Genomic DNA, 10,529 nt, shown 5'->3' on the forward strand with positions numbered 1-10,529 from the left:
ATGCAGGAATTTCACATAATTTTATGTAAAAATAAAAGATTTGAAGCCCTATTGTTTATTACTTTTGCGGATGTTCATTTCAAACCTGTTCGCTTCATCACTTTAAAAGTTAATTTTCTATAAAACTTTCCAGGAATAAGTATAAAGTATTATACATTTTTGAAAAGCTCATGTTATGGAGATTTTAAGAAAATTATACATTTTTACTTATATGGTTCAGTTTAGGAGTAATTATTTGAACAATAAAATAAATGAAAAAAAAAAATATTCTTCAAGTTCACTGAGACTTTTGGTAGTTACCCACGCTTCCCCACGCTTTACATTTAATGTAGTATTGAAGCCTAGGTGTTTATTAAAAACATGTATAAGAATGAGTTGCAGAAACGTGCGGTTTCCGAGATTATCGAGAAAAGAGTGATAAAAGTAAAAAAACAGAAAACCGCTTTTTATCGTGGTTTCAAATTTTGTTCATTTATAACAATAGCTTGGTATATGTTTTTTAATTTATTATCAATTTTTTATTGATATCATGGCATTCTTGTATTTCTGAACTCATTTTGTGGTGAATGTACACTGCCAATATATAAAGAGTTGAAACATTTACATCAGTGTAACAAATTCACAGTGGAAATTAAACCGAATCGTTTGACTATTGAATATTACTTAAGTTACTTTTGTGACTTGTTAAAATGACAACTTTTAAGTATTTGAAATGTAAATTATTGCTTTCCTATATTGATGGAGGAAAGACAGTTGAGGCACTGTTAACAATTTTAAAAGAAAATTATCAACTTTCTGAGGACAACTTGTGTTTCATCATTAGTGATATTTAAAGGCACATTATTCCTTCTTTTAATAAACGATGGATACTGGCGTCACGGAAAAAGGAAGCTTTTTTATCTAAGAACAGTGATTGGTTGAATATTGTGTATCTTTACCTAACTCAGAAGAGGCAATTACCAACTCCACGCCATCTACTTTTTTTGAAAAACGCGGAAGGCCGTGCGTGTCTTTTGGAGATTCGTCAGAATCCAGCAAAAAAAGAAAAAATTCCATGTTACTTAAGGATTATGGATTCGAGCATATCTTTAATACATATCTTCAGGCGTTGCATTCAATAGGAGAAGAGGCAGAAGCAAAACTTGTGGAGTCATTAAGGATTGCTGATAAAGACAAAAAAAAATTAATATCGAGTTTTATGGAAAACGCAAGCCAGAAAAATATGCTAACTGATGAAGAAGCACTCAGCGTGTTTATTGATTTAGATTTAACAAAAGCACAATATTTGTACATGAGGAAAGTGACAAATGAACGAAACTGTTCCATATTCCCACCATATTGTAAAATTCAAGAAATTAAACAGACCTGCTATCCACCATCTTCTGCAATAGAAATTACGAACACACATGCGAAAATTCTGGAACTGCAAGATTTATTGGATCACACTGTAGCTAGAATTTTGACCATAGATTCCGTGTACAGTATTGAATTCAAGCATTTACTTTCATATAGTAAATGGGGCTGTGATGGTTCCTCTGGCCAAATCCAATACAAGTAGAAACATCCAGAGGAATCTGAACTTATTTCTGATGCAAATTTGTTTACTAGTTCTTTGGTGCCTATCAAACTAATTGATAAAGTAACTGGCGCAGTTGTTTGGCAAAATCTGGCACCTTCATATGTTCGTTTTTGTCGACCTATATGCATAGAATTTTGCAAAGAGACTTCCAAGAAAACTAAAGCCATTGTAGATAAAGTAAAGAGCCAAATAAACTCTTTGCGTGAAATGTGCAAGAACTTGATGAAGATACTCTGCAGCTTTTGAAAGTCAACGAACTGATTTCAGGAACTGAAAGTCCCTATGTGGTTATGATATAGTACCTTAAAGGTGGTACCAGGGTAAAAAACGGCTATTTTTGATAAAATTTTGAAAAATACCAAAATTAATGTTTTGAATTCTTAAATCTACCTATTTCAATATGCGTTTTGCAAAAAGTCAAAAATCTTCTTAATTTTAATCAAATTTGGCCTTTTTTTAAAGAGCAGTTTGGTTCTTGCTTCATAACAACGACCTTAGAAACGCTTTTTTTCTCGCTAAATCTCAATTTTTCAGAAAAAATAACTTTTCATAGAAAATAGATAATGGGCTGAAATTTTGCAGGTTTAAAGATGAACATATTACGAATGTTGTCTATGAAGCAAATTTTTGTTATTTTTTATTTAAAACTCATTTTTATCATGCTTTGGTCCCAAACTTCCCTTAATTTTATATCTTAAAGTTCGAATGTCAACCTGGTAAAATTAAAAATGTTTTAAAAAATTCTGTTTCATAGACAACATTCTAAATACATTAAAGAATCCATGTTCAAATTTTCAAGCAGTTTTGACTCTTTTTGAGTTATATTAGATGAAAGAATAAGCAGTTTTGGGGGTAAAATAACACTAATTATGCGCATAATTAATGACGTCATCACTAAAAATTTTTTAAAATATTTTTAAATTATTATTTTATATACTTTTTTTGTTCATTAATAGAAAAGAGCTAAAGTCTATTAATAGTTTTCAATTTCTTGTTAAAAAGTTACCTTTACCCTGGTACCACCTTAATATACCTATACATTATTTTATAAAAACAACTATTTAAAAATTGTTATTAAGAAACTGTTTTAAATATTTCTATAATTAGCAGGTAAGCACTTTATGTATTTTTCGTCGTTTTTAATAATTTTAAGGTATTTTCATACATTTGTAAAGCATTGTGTTAAACTGTAAATTAACAAACTGCCAATTTTGAAGTTTTTGATTTTTATTTATTTATTTTTAATATTGTATTACAAAAAATTCTTATAAAAAGTATTTCTCAAGAAGCGTCATATACTACTTAACATTTGTACAAAATTTCAAATCTCTATTTTTAGTAACAAAAAAGTTATCGATTTTTGGTCCGAAACACACCTTTATTTTCCACTGTGCGTTGTGTTGAAAACTGCTCAATTTTGGTCATAAATTGCCTAGTGCGTAACTTCGAACGACCGACGCTAATACTTCTAACAGGAAAAATTAAAAAATAAAAAAATTTGACTTATAAATATGACCTCTACGCCACTCATTAGCGACTCCGCATGTAATTTGGTTGTCAAAAAAAAATTATGGGATGGCCTACTGTCTGTAGCAAAATGCTATCAGACACACCTAGAAGAGTTGCACTGATCTGGGTTTGCTTCTTATTGCAAATAGAGATGTGGTGTTTTCCATTGCATTGTAAACATGAATAGTTAGAATGACAAAGTTTTGATATATGACCTAATTTTAAACAGATGAAACATCTCTTTTGCTTTTTTAGAATTTCAATACTTGAATCTAAATTCGTTACTTTTAAACAGTGAGAATGCTTATGGCTTTCTGAACAATATACACATTGTAAAATTCTTTGTTCTGGTGCTCTTCTATTTTGTGTATGAAAACCTGATGTTATAAAGTTATTTTTGTTTCTATAATTATGAGAAGAATTCTGCTGTGCATTTATTTTTTAAAGAATCGTATTTTAAATTTTTATGTTCATTTTTATCGTAGCTTGATTTTAAAAGATATTTGGCACAACACTCTTTAGCTTGTAATTCTTCATTGTAATATTGTAAAAGTCTATCTGAAGTCCACAATTCTCCGGAAAATTTTCTAGAAATTAAAATTAAAAGTTCATCAGGCAGTTTCTCCTTAGGATAGGAATTAACAAACTGCCGTGAGTTGTTGCTTCTATTTTTAGAGATCTAAGATTACGTACGCAGCTCTCTATATCATTATAAAGTTTTCTTCATTCTTCTAGATCATTGAAATCTTTATTTTTCTTTATTTTTAACAAAGAATCCATATGTGCTGAAACAAAAACTTGTGTATTCCCGTATCTGTTAGTCAAGATTTGAATTGCCTCTTTATTATTTTCTGAACTAAGTGAAAGTCCTGATATAGTAGCCAATGCTTGGCCAGACAAATATTTTTTAGATAGTTAAATCGATCTATATCATTTAAACCTTCATGCCTATTAATTGATAAATTAAATTGATCCCAAAAACCCTGCTAATCTAAGGGATTCCCATTAAAAACTGGCAATTCTAACTTAGGTAAAATACACTTTGATTTATTTAAACTTTTAACAGATTCTTTATCTAATTCATTTATTTTTGTACTTTTTAATTTTAGTGTCACTCCAGCCATCAACTCATGATAACACTCAAGTACATTCGCACTCTCCAAAACGCCATTTTCAATTTCCTCTTGATCTAAATTATTTAATATTTCCTCATCAATATTGTTTAATCTCTCATAACTCTCGTTTAAATTATCTTTTAAACCTATTAATTTTGTATAATTTAACTCCTCACTCTCTAATTCCTCTCTTATTTCGCTCAATAAATTTCACAAACTTACTTGTAACGCTCTCCTTCTCGCTACTTTCCTTCCTAACGCGGCTGCCATTTTTTAATAAATATGCACAACAACTCAGAATAAAATCAAATTTTCGTCACAATCAACACCTTCAACAATTAAATTCTAACTCTATCAAATCTTCGCAAACAAAATCACAAATAACAACCTCCACTTACTTCAATGTTCAACAACTCAAACTTTACTTAATTGGTGATAAACTTCTTTCTTTAATCATTTAATTCGGTAACTCTTCAGTTTTTCATCGGGCGCCATGTAAAATTTCGAGGATTAAAAAAACTGAACGTTTGGAGAGACAATATATTTTTTAACTAGTATAAATGCAAGAGTGTCTATGCTGCTCCACTAACAGAATATATAATAAAAAAGAGGTCTGTGGAGAGCACGCACCAATAAATTGACCATTAACAATAATAGCAATAATTAAGTTACAAATACCACATTTAACAACACCAACATACAATAATTAAATAATAAATACGACTTTCAACATGCTTTTTAATAATTAATTTTTTACTGTCACTTTTAACAATGATTACAAAACAAAGAAGGCATTGGCTATAAAATTATCCACCAAAGCTTTTTTCTGAGTTTAAACTTTTTTTTCTTTTTATATTCTTTTAAAAAAAATTTTTTTTTTGTCTTTTTGGAAAATTTTTATTTTCTTTTGTTACAGCATTTGAATCTCTTACTATTTTGATGAAGTTACAACGCTTGGTAATCGTTCAACTTGTTTGAGCCTTTTTTTCGTGATTGGTTGCTTTGGCCATAAAAGAAAGTCGTGTAATGGATTTACATCTTTTATTATTTGTTTATTTGAATCTGTTAGATTTGTTGCTGATTTACTTTCACCGGATTCATCAATAATTACGCTTTTTCCGAATTCGCTAACATTACCAGATACGATTTCATTTTGCGTACTTCTAATATCTAAATACAAATCTTTATCCATTTCGTTATTCGATATATTATTGTTGCTTTCTATTAAATTTATGGTTTGTTTGGAGCTATCGTTAAATTAAGGTTTTTTTCTAAAAGTTAAATAATTCTCTGAAGTCAGTTTTTCCTCCCATTCTTTATTTCCAGTTTTTTCAAACTGTAGCAATACTTCAGGTGCAACGTTGTTTTCAAATATGTTTCCCACATTATTATGGCTTGAAAGATTCGTTTCATTATTATCATTTGTAGAATTCAATTTAACACGTTGAATTACTTTTTTATAATCAACATTGTTCGCATTAAATGGGAATATTCCTGCCGACCTAAATTCGTTAATACTATTTTTTTTCATATTTTGATCCATTAAATTATTTAACAGCATTGGTACATTTTCTCTGCGAATTTCATTAAAATCGTTATCCAATTTAAATTGCCGACAAATGTCTTTAGACAGATGCGAGCGATGTCCATCCTTGAACGTATATATTAGTAATTGTGTATTAATTGATATCAAATATGGTACTAACACATTTGTGAAGTACTCCTAAAAGCATTCGGCAATCATCCAGCCGCTGTCACTCTTAACGAGACCCTAACCTGGTGGTGCAGCAGCAGCAATTGTTTTTGGCATTCGAGCATGCTTGTACAATATTAATGATGGTGCAAATTCACCATTTGTATTTACGAAAAATAGAGTTGCAAGGTTTTCCTTATTGCTGTTGTTGCATTCTTCATAAACATTTCTTCCTCTAATGCCAATTACTTTTCCAGTTTTTGGTGCTATCTCAAAGCCAGTTTCGTCTAAGTTAAAAAACAAGATGGATCATTAAGGTATTGCGCATCATTGCCTAATAATTAATACACCTCATTCAACCATTTTCTTATCGATGCTTCAGTTATAAGTCCTCTAGCTCTACTAATATGCTCTGGTCGTTTTTGCGATAATTCGTTATGACAGCGAATAAATTTGTAAAACCAGTTTTTACTTGGGATATCATTTTTAAATGGTGTTTTTATACCTCGCCCTTTAACTATTTTTGTAATGCCTTAATTAATAACTTATTTTGTTATCGCCAATCCCATGTTAGCGCACTGCATTAACCAAGCAACCAATTCATTCTCTATTTCTTCTTTAAGATATGATTTAATGCCAGAGTTTTGCCGTTTGGGTTGGCTTTCAACAGATAATTTGTCCCGTAAAGTACTTTAAGGAACATTAAACTTTTTGCTGACATAAAATTTTTTCACTTTTACTTAAAGCTTTAAGTGCTGCATGCAGTTGTTCTTCTGAATACAATAGCTTTTTTCGAATATTTTTATTCTTTTTTGAACCTTGCATCTTTTTAATCGAATTCATTTCACATAATAAATAAAGTATAAAAAAACATATCAAATAAATACTCCCTAGGGTTAAATTCATTTCACATAATCTTAATATAATTGCTAGAGAAACGTTTAACGATTAATTTTTAAAGTTTAACGTCGTTTCATTAGTTACTAGGCTTTGAAAGAGCGTTCTCTAAATGCACGCGGTCATCGGAGAAAGATCTCTTAAGTGAATTAAAACTTTTTTCCTTTTGGAATTTAATTATTAGTTTAGATATATTACATAAAGCATCATGTTGAGATAAACAATCATCGTTAAGATAAACAATCATCGTTAAGATCATATTGTAATTGAAGTAAGTACATAAAATAGTTACATATACATTTTTATTAGATAAAGTAGAAAAGATTTAATGTAGAAAGGATTTTTCTTTAAGCAGTTTTATTTTTATTATTATATTTTTTAGAAGGAAAATAGGGGTATGGATGTTATTTAAAGTTATACTAATGCTATTTCCATAAAATGGTTATTACTACTTTGAAATTTCAGTCATGCTATTAACTATTTTTGCTCTATTTTAGAAAATTTAGATTAATAAATTAAAATTTTATGCCAACGCTGACATGGTATGTCACATGTTATTGTATGTAAAGCTTAAATTTTGTTATGAGGATTACGGTTCTTATAAAGAAAAAAAAGAAGGTAAAGAGTATTGTTTGTAAAATAAAATTATATTTTCCGTGAAAATGCATGGAAATTAAGAAGCAATTTTGGCAATTTTCCGTGAAAATTACGTATTTCTAAAAGAAGCAATCGACGTTTAAAAAAATTTCAAGAATATAGGAGACAAGTATTGTAGTGTATGAATATTTATAATATACTGACAATCGATTTATGTAGGATTAATTTTAATATTCATTAACATATATTGTCAATCAAAACTAACAAAACAAGTATTTGTGCAAATATTTGCTTTGTTTTTAAAAGCTTTAAGTAATTTTCGCTTAGTAAAAACTTCGTTTGCTTAAAGATTAAACAAACAAATTTATATTAAAAATTCTTTGTGTTTAATAGATAGCATAAAAGTTCTTTGTGTTTAATAGATAGCATAAAAATTTTATCCTATCTATTAAACACAAAGAACCTTTAGCACTTCGTTTGCTTAAACTTTATTTATTTATATATATATATTTATTAAACTTTATTTATTTATATATATATTATTTATTTATATATATATATATATATATATATATATTTCAGTTGATTTTTTTGCACTAAATGTTCGGTCAGGTCATAATGATCACCCTGCTACTGGCAACATCTAGTCCAGTACAACCATGCCACATGGTTGTACTAGATGTTACACATCCTGCTGCCTTGTAGAATTTGCTTTGATAAGTAAAGGAAGGGGAAGTTAACTCTGATATAAAACACCCCCTGCCTTAGGGTTCTTGGTTGAGGAGAAGTTAGAGATGGTTTCTCAGAAAAAGTACTCATATTAAACATGTTTTAGTTGCACCTGGCTATTGTCTTGTAGAAGTACTTCTATTGCAAAAACTTTACCAAGACCCTTCTTTATTTATTTGGCTGCGATAGATGTAAACTTGTGTTACATGATTTCCTGCTTATGATGATGAGCACTGGAAGAATATTAACAGTGCCATGTTGAGCTTAGATGATGTCTCTGCTAGTGCTTTTTTGGGTGCAGTTTGGTGAAAGATTACATTCAAAAGAGCAGGCAGGCCTTGAATGTCACCTCTCTTCTGGGACAGTTTTTGGCTCAATGTGACTGGTGATTTTTAATCCAAACCAAAGTCAGTTGTTTACTGCTAATCACAATGTTGTAGATATCCTTTTGTCGATTTGTGGAAACACTTTTCCCAGTGGGCACACGGACGACTTTAAGACGTCTTTATTTTGTTTGGTTTGGAAATACAGAAAGAGGTCCTGCGCGGAACGTCTTAAAGACATCCTTTGAGAAACGTAAAAAAGACGTCTCGATCGGATGTACAAAATTGGTTCAGTTTGGAAATACGTTATGTATACGTTCAGTTTGGAAAAACGTTATAGATGGAACGCCGAAAAGACGTCTTATTCGTTATTTTTTAATTTAATTTTTAGTTTAAATATTAACTCTAAATTATTTTTTCTAAAAACATTTTTTCTTAATTATATAAATTAAACAAATTTAATTAAACTACCATATTCATTTTGAATAGAAGCAGAAAAATTCTAATTCAACACACAAATTAGTAAAGTAAAATTTATTTACAGAAAACTATTTACAAAAAATGGTTTGATGCTACGAATGCTGTGAACCATCACTTCCACAAAAATCATTAACATCATCCTTGTTAGCAGACAAGACGGAAGAACAATTTCTTCCGCCACCATTTTTTCGATCTGGAGCATGTTTTAGAATGTTTCCAACAATCGAATGAACTTCATTCTCTGTTAAAGCATTCGGGGCACAGCCTAAGAAATGAGTTATAATATTAGTAAAATTGAACTTATGCAACAAACTCTTTTTAATCTGTTAATGTATAACTCAGATGATTTTTGGGCGTATGTAGTATAAATTGAAAGAACAATCTGTATAAAGCACTTCAGAAATTATAAGCATAAGAAAATTTTATATAATAATAAAAATATTTTATATTAATGTAAAAATATATTATGATATAAAAATATATAACAAAAAAATATAATGTATTAACAAAAAATACCTATAATTATCTTCATTAAATTTGTTTTTCGAAAACTCTCTTTTTTGGTACCAGCCAAGTTAAATAAACTCATCAGTTTATTTGACATCAATCTAAATAAATAAATGATAAAAATAAAAACCAAAACAAATCATAAGCAGTTTAAAAATTATGGACACCAGTTTTAAAATTACGTTCTACTAATATGCATGAAACATGCAATGATCTTAGAGATTAGGAATAGTTAGTGTATCTGATAGGGTGAGTCAGGGAGGGTGGTTTAGGGATGTAGAGCACAAAGATGCAGATAATTGGTAATCAGCATGTAGAGAGTTAGCAGATTTAGGAGGCATAGTAGTGAAAACATGAAAAAAAAATTGGAGAGAGTGCGTTACAGATGACATGAAAAAACAAACACATACTTAAAAAGAATTGCTTTCACAGTTGCATAACTGGAATTACCACCAACATTTGATAATTGACGCTTCTAAAAATAATGAACAGTGCAAATAATTAACATTTTGTTCATAACTTAAATGTTGTAGTTACTAGTCATACTAGTTCTAAATGACAAAGCTGGTTACCAAATCCGAGAAAATAGGTCAACAGGTAAAACCATGATAATACATGATTTAATCATCATTTCTTGTTTAAGGCTTTTAATTTATTTTTTAGAAAAGTATTACTTCTTACTATATTCTTTTCTACTTCTTTATCTGATAAAGAGGAGTAAAATTTTTTGAACTCTTCTAGCGTATCAATCTGTGATACATCTTATGACGAACAATCTGCTCTTAATATATTTTTAATGCCCTCCATTTCATCACGAATGTCTGTTAGTAGATGGAGCACTTTGTATTTAAATTCTGAAAATTAAATAAAAGTGGTTATGAAAAACTTTAAAAGTATAATAAAGACAATATACTTTGGAAATTAACATATTTACATACTTCCTTCTTTTAAAGGGAATTTTGCATTATTCAACTTTTTTTTTTTAATTTTCTATTTGAGAACTATCTGATTTTAAACTAACATCAGTTGGACTTAACTTCCTAGTGGGTGCTTTTTGGGATAGAGAAAAAGTAAACCAAATTGTGTGAATATAGCTATGA

The 10,529-nt window shown here is 29.3% G+C and overlaps 1 long non-coding RNA gene and 1 pseudogene across 1 annotated transcript in view; both read right to left on the bottom strand.

Moving 5' to 3' along the window:
* The window catches only part of LOC149892806 (uncharacterized), a 133,905-nt gene extending 124,358 nt beyond the window's left edge, over window positions 1-9,547 (bottom strand). The window contains exons 1-2 of the long non-coding RNA XR_016453182.1: window positions 9,439-9,547; window positions 8,999-9,187 (exon numbers count right to left, since the gene is read on the bottom strand). This is a non-coding gene — a long non-coding RNA (uncharacterized LOC149892806). The remainder of the gene's footprint in view (window positions 1-8,998; window positions 9,188-9,438) is intronic.
* LOC149892815 (uncharacterized) lies at window positions 5,462-6,809 on the bottom strand (annotated as a pseudogene).
* Window positions 9,548-10,529: the final 982 nt, after the last annotated feature.

Source organism: Hydra viridissima, unplaced genomic scaffold (genome assembly GCF_058129835.1).
Source record: "Hydra viridissima isolate aposymbiotic clone 2 unplaced genomic scaffold, HvirCarnegie_v1 scaffold_1, whole genome shotgun sequence".
NCBI classification, from domain to species: Eukaryota; Metazoa; Cnidaria; class Hydrozoa; order Anthoathecata; family Hydridae; genus Hydra; species Hydra viridissima.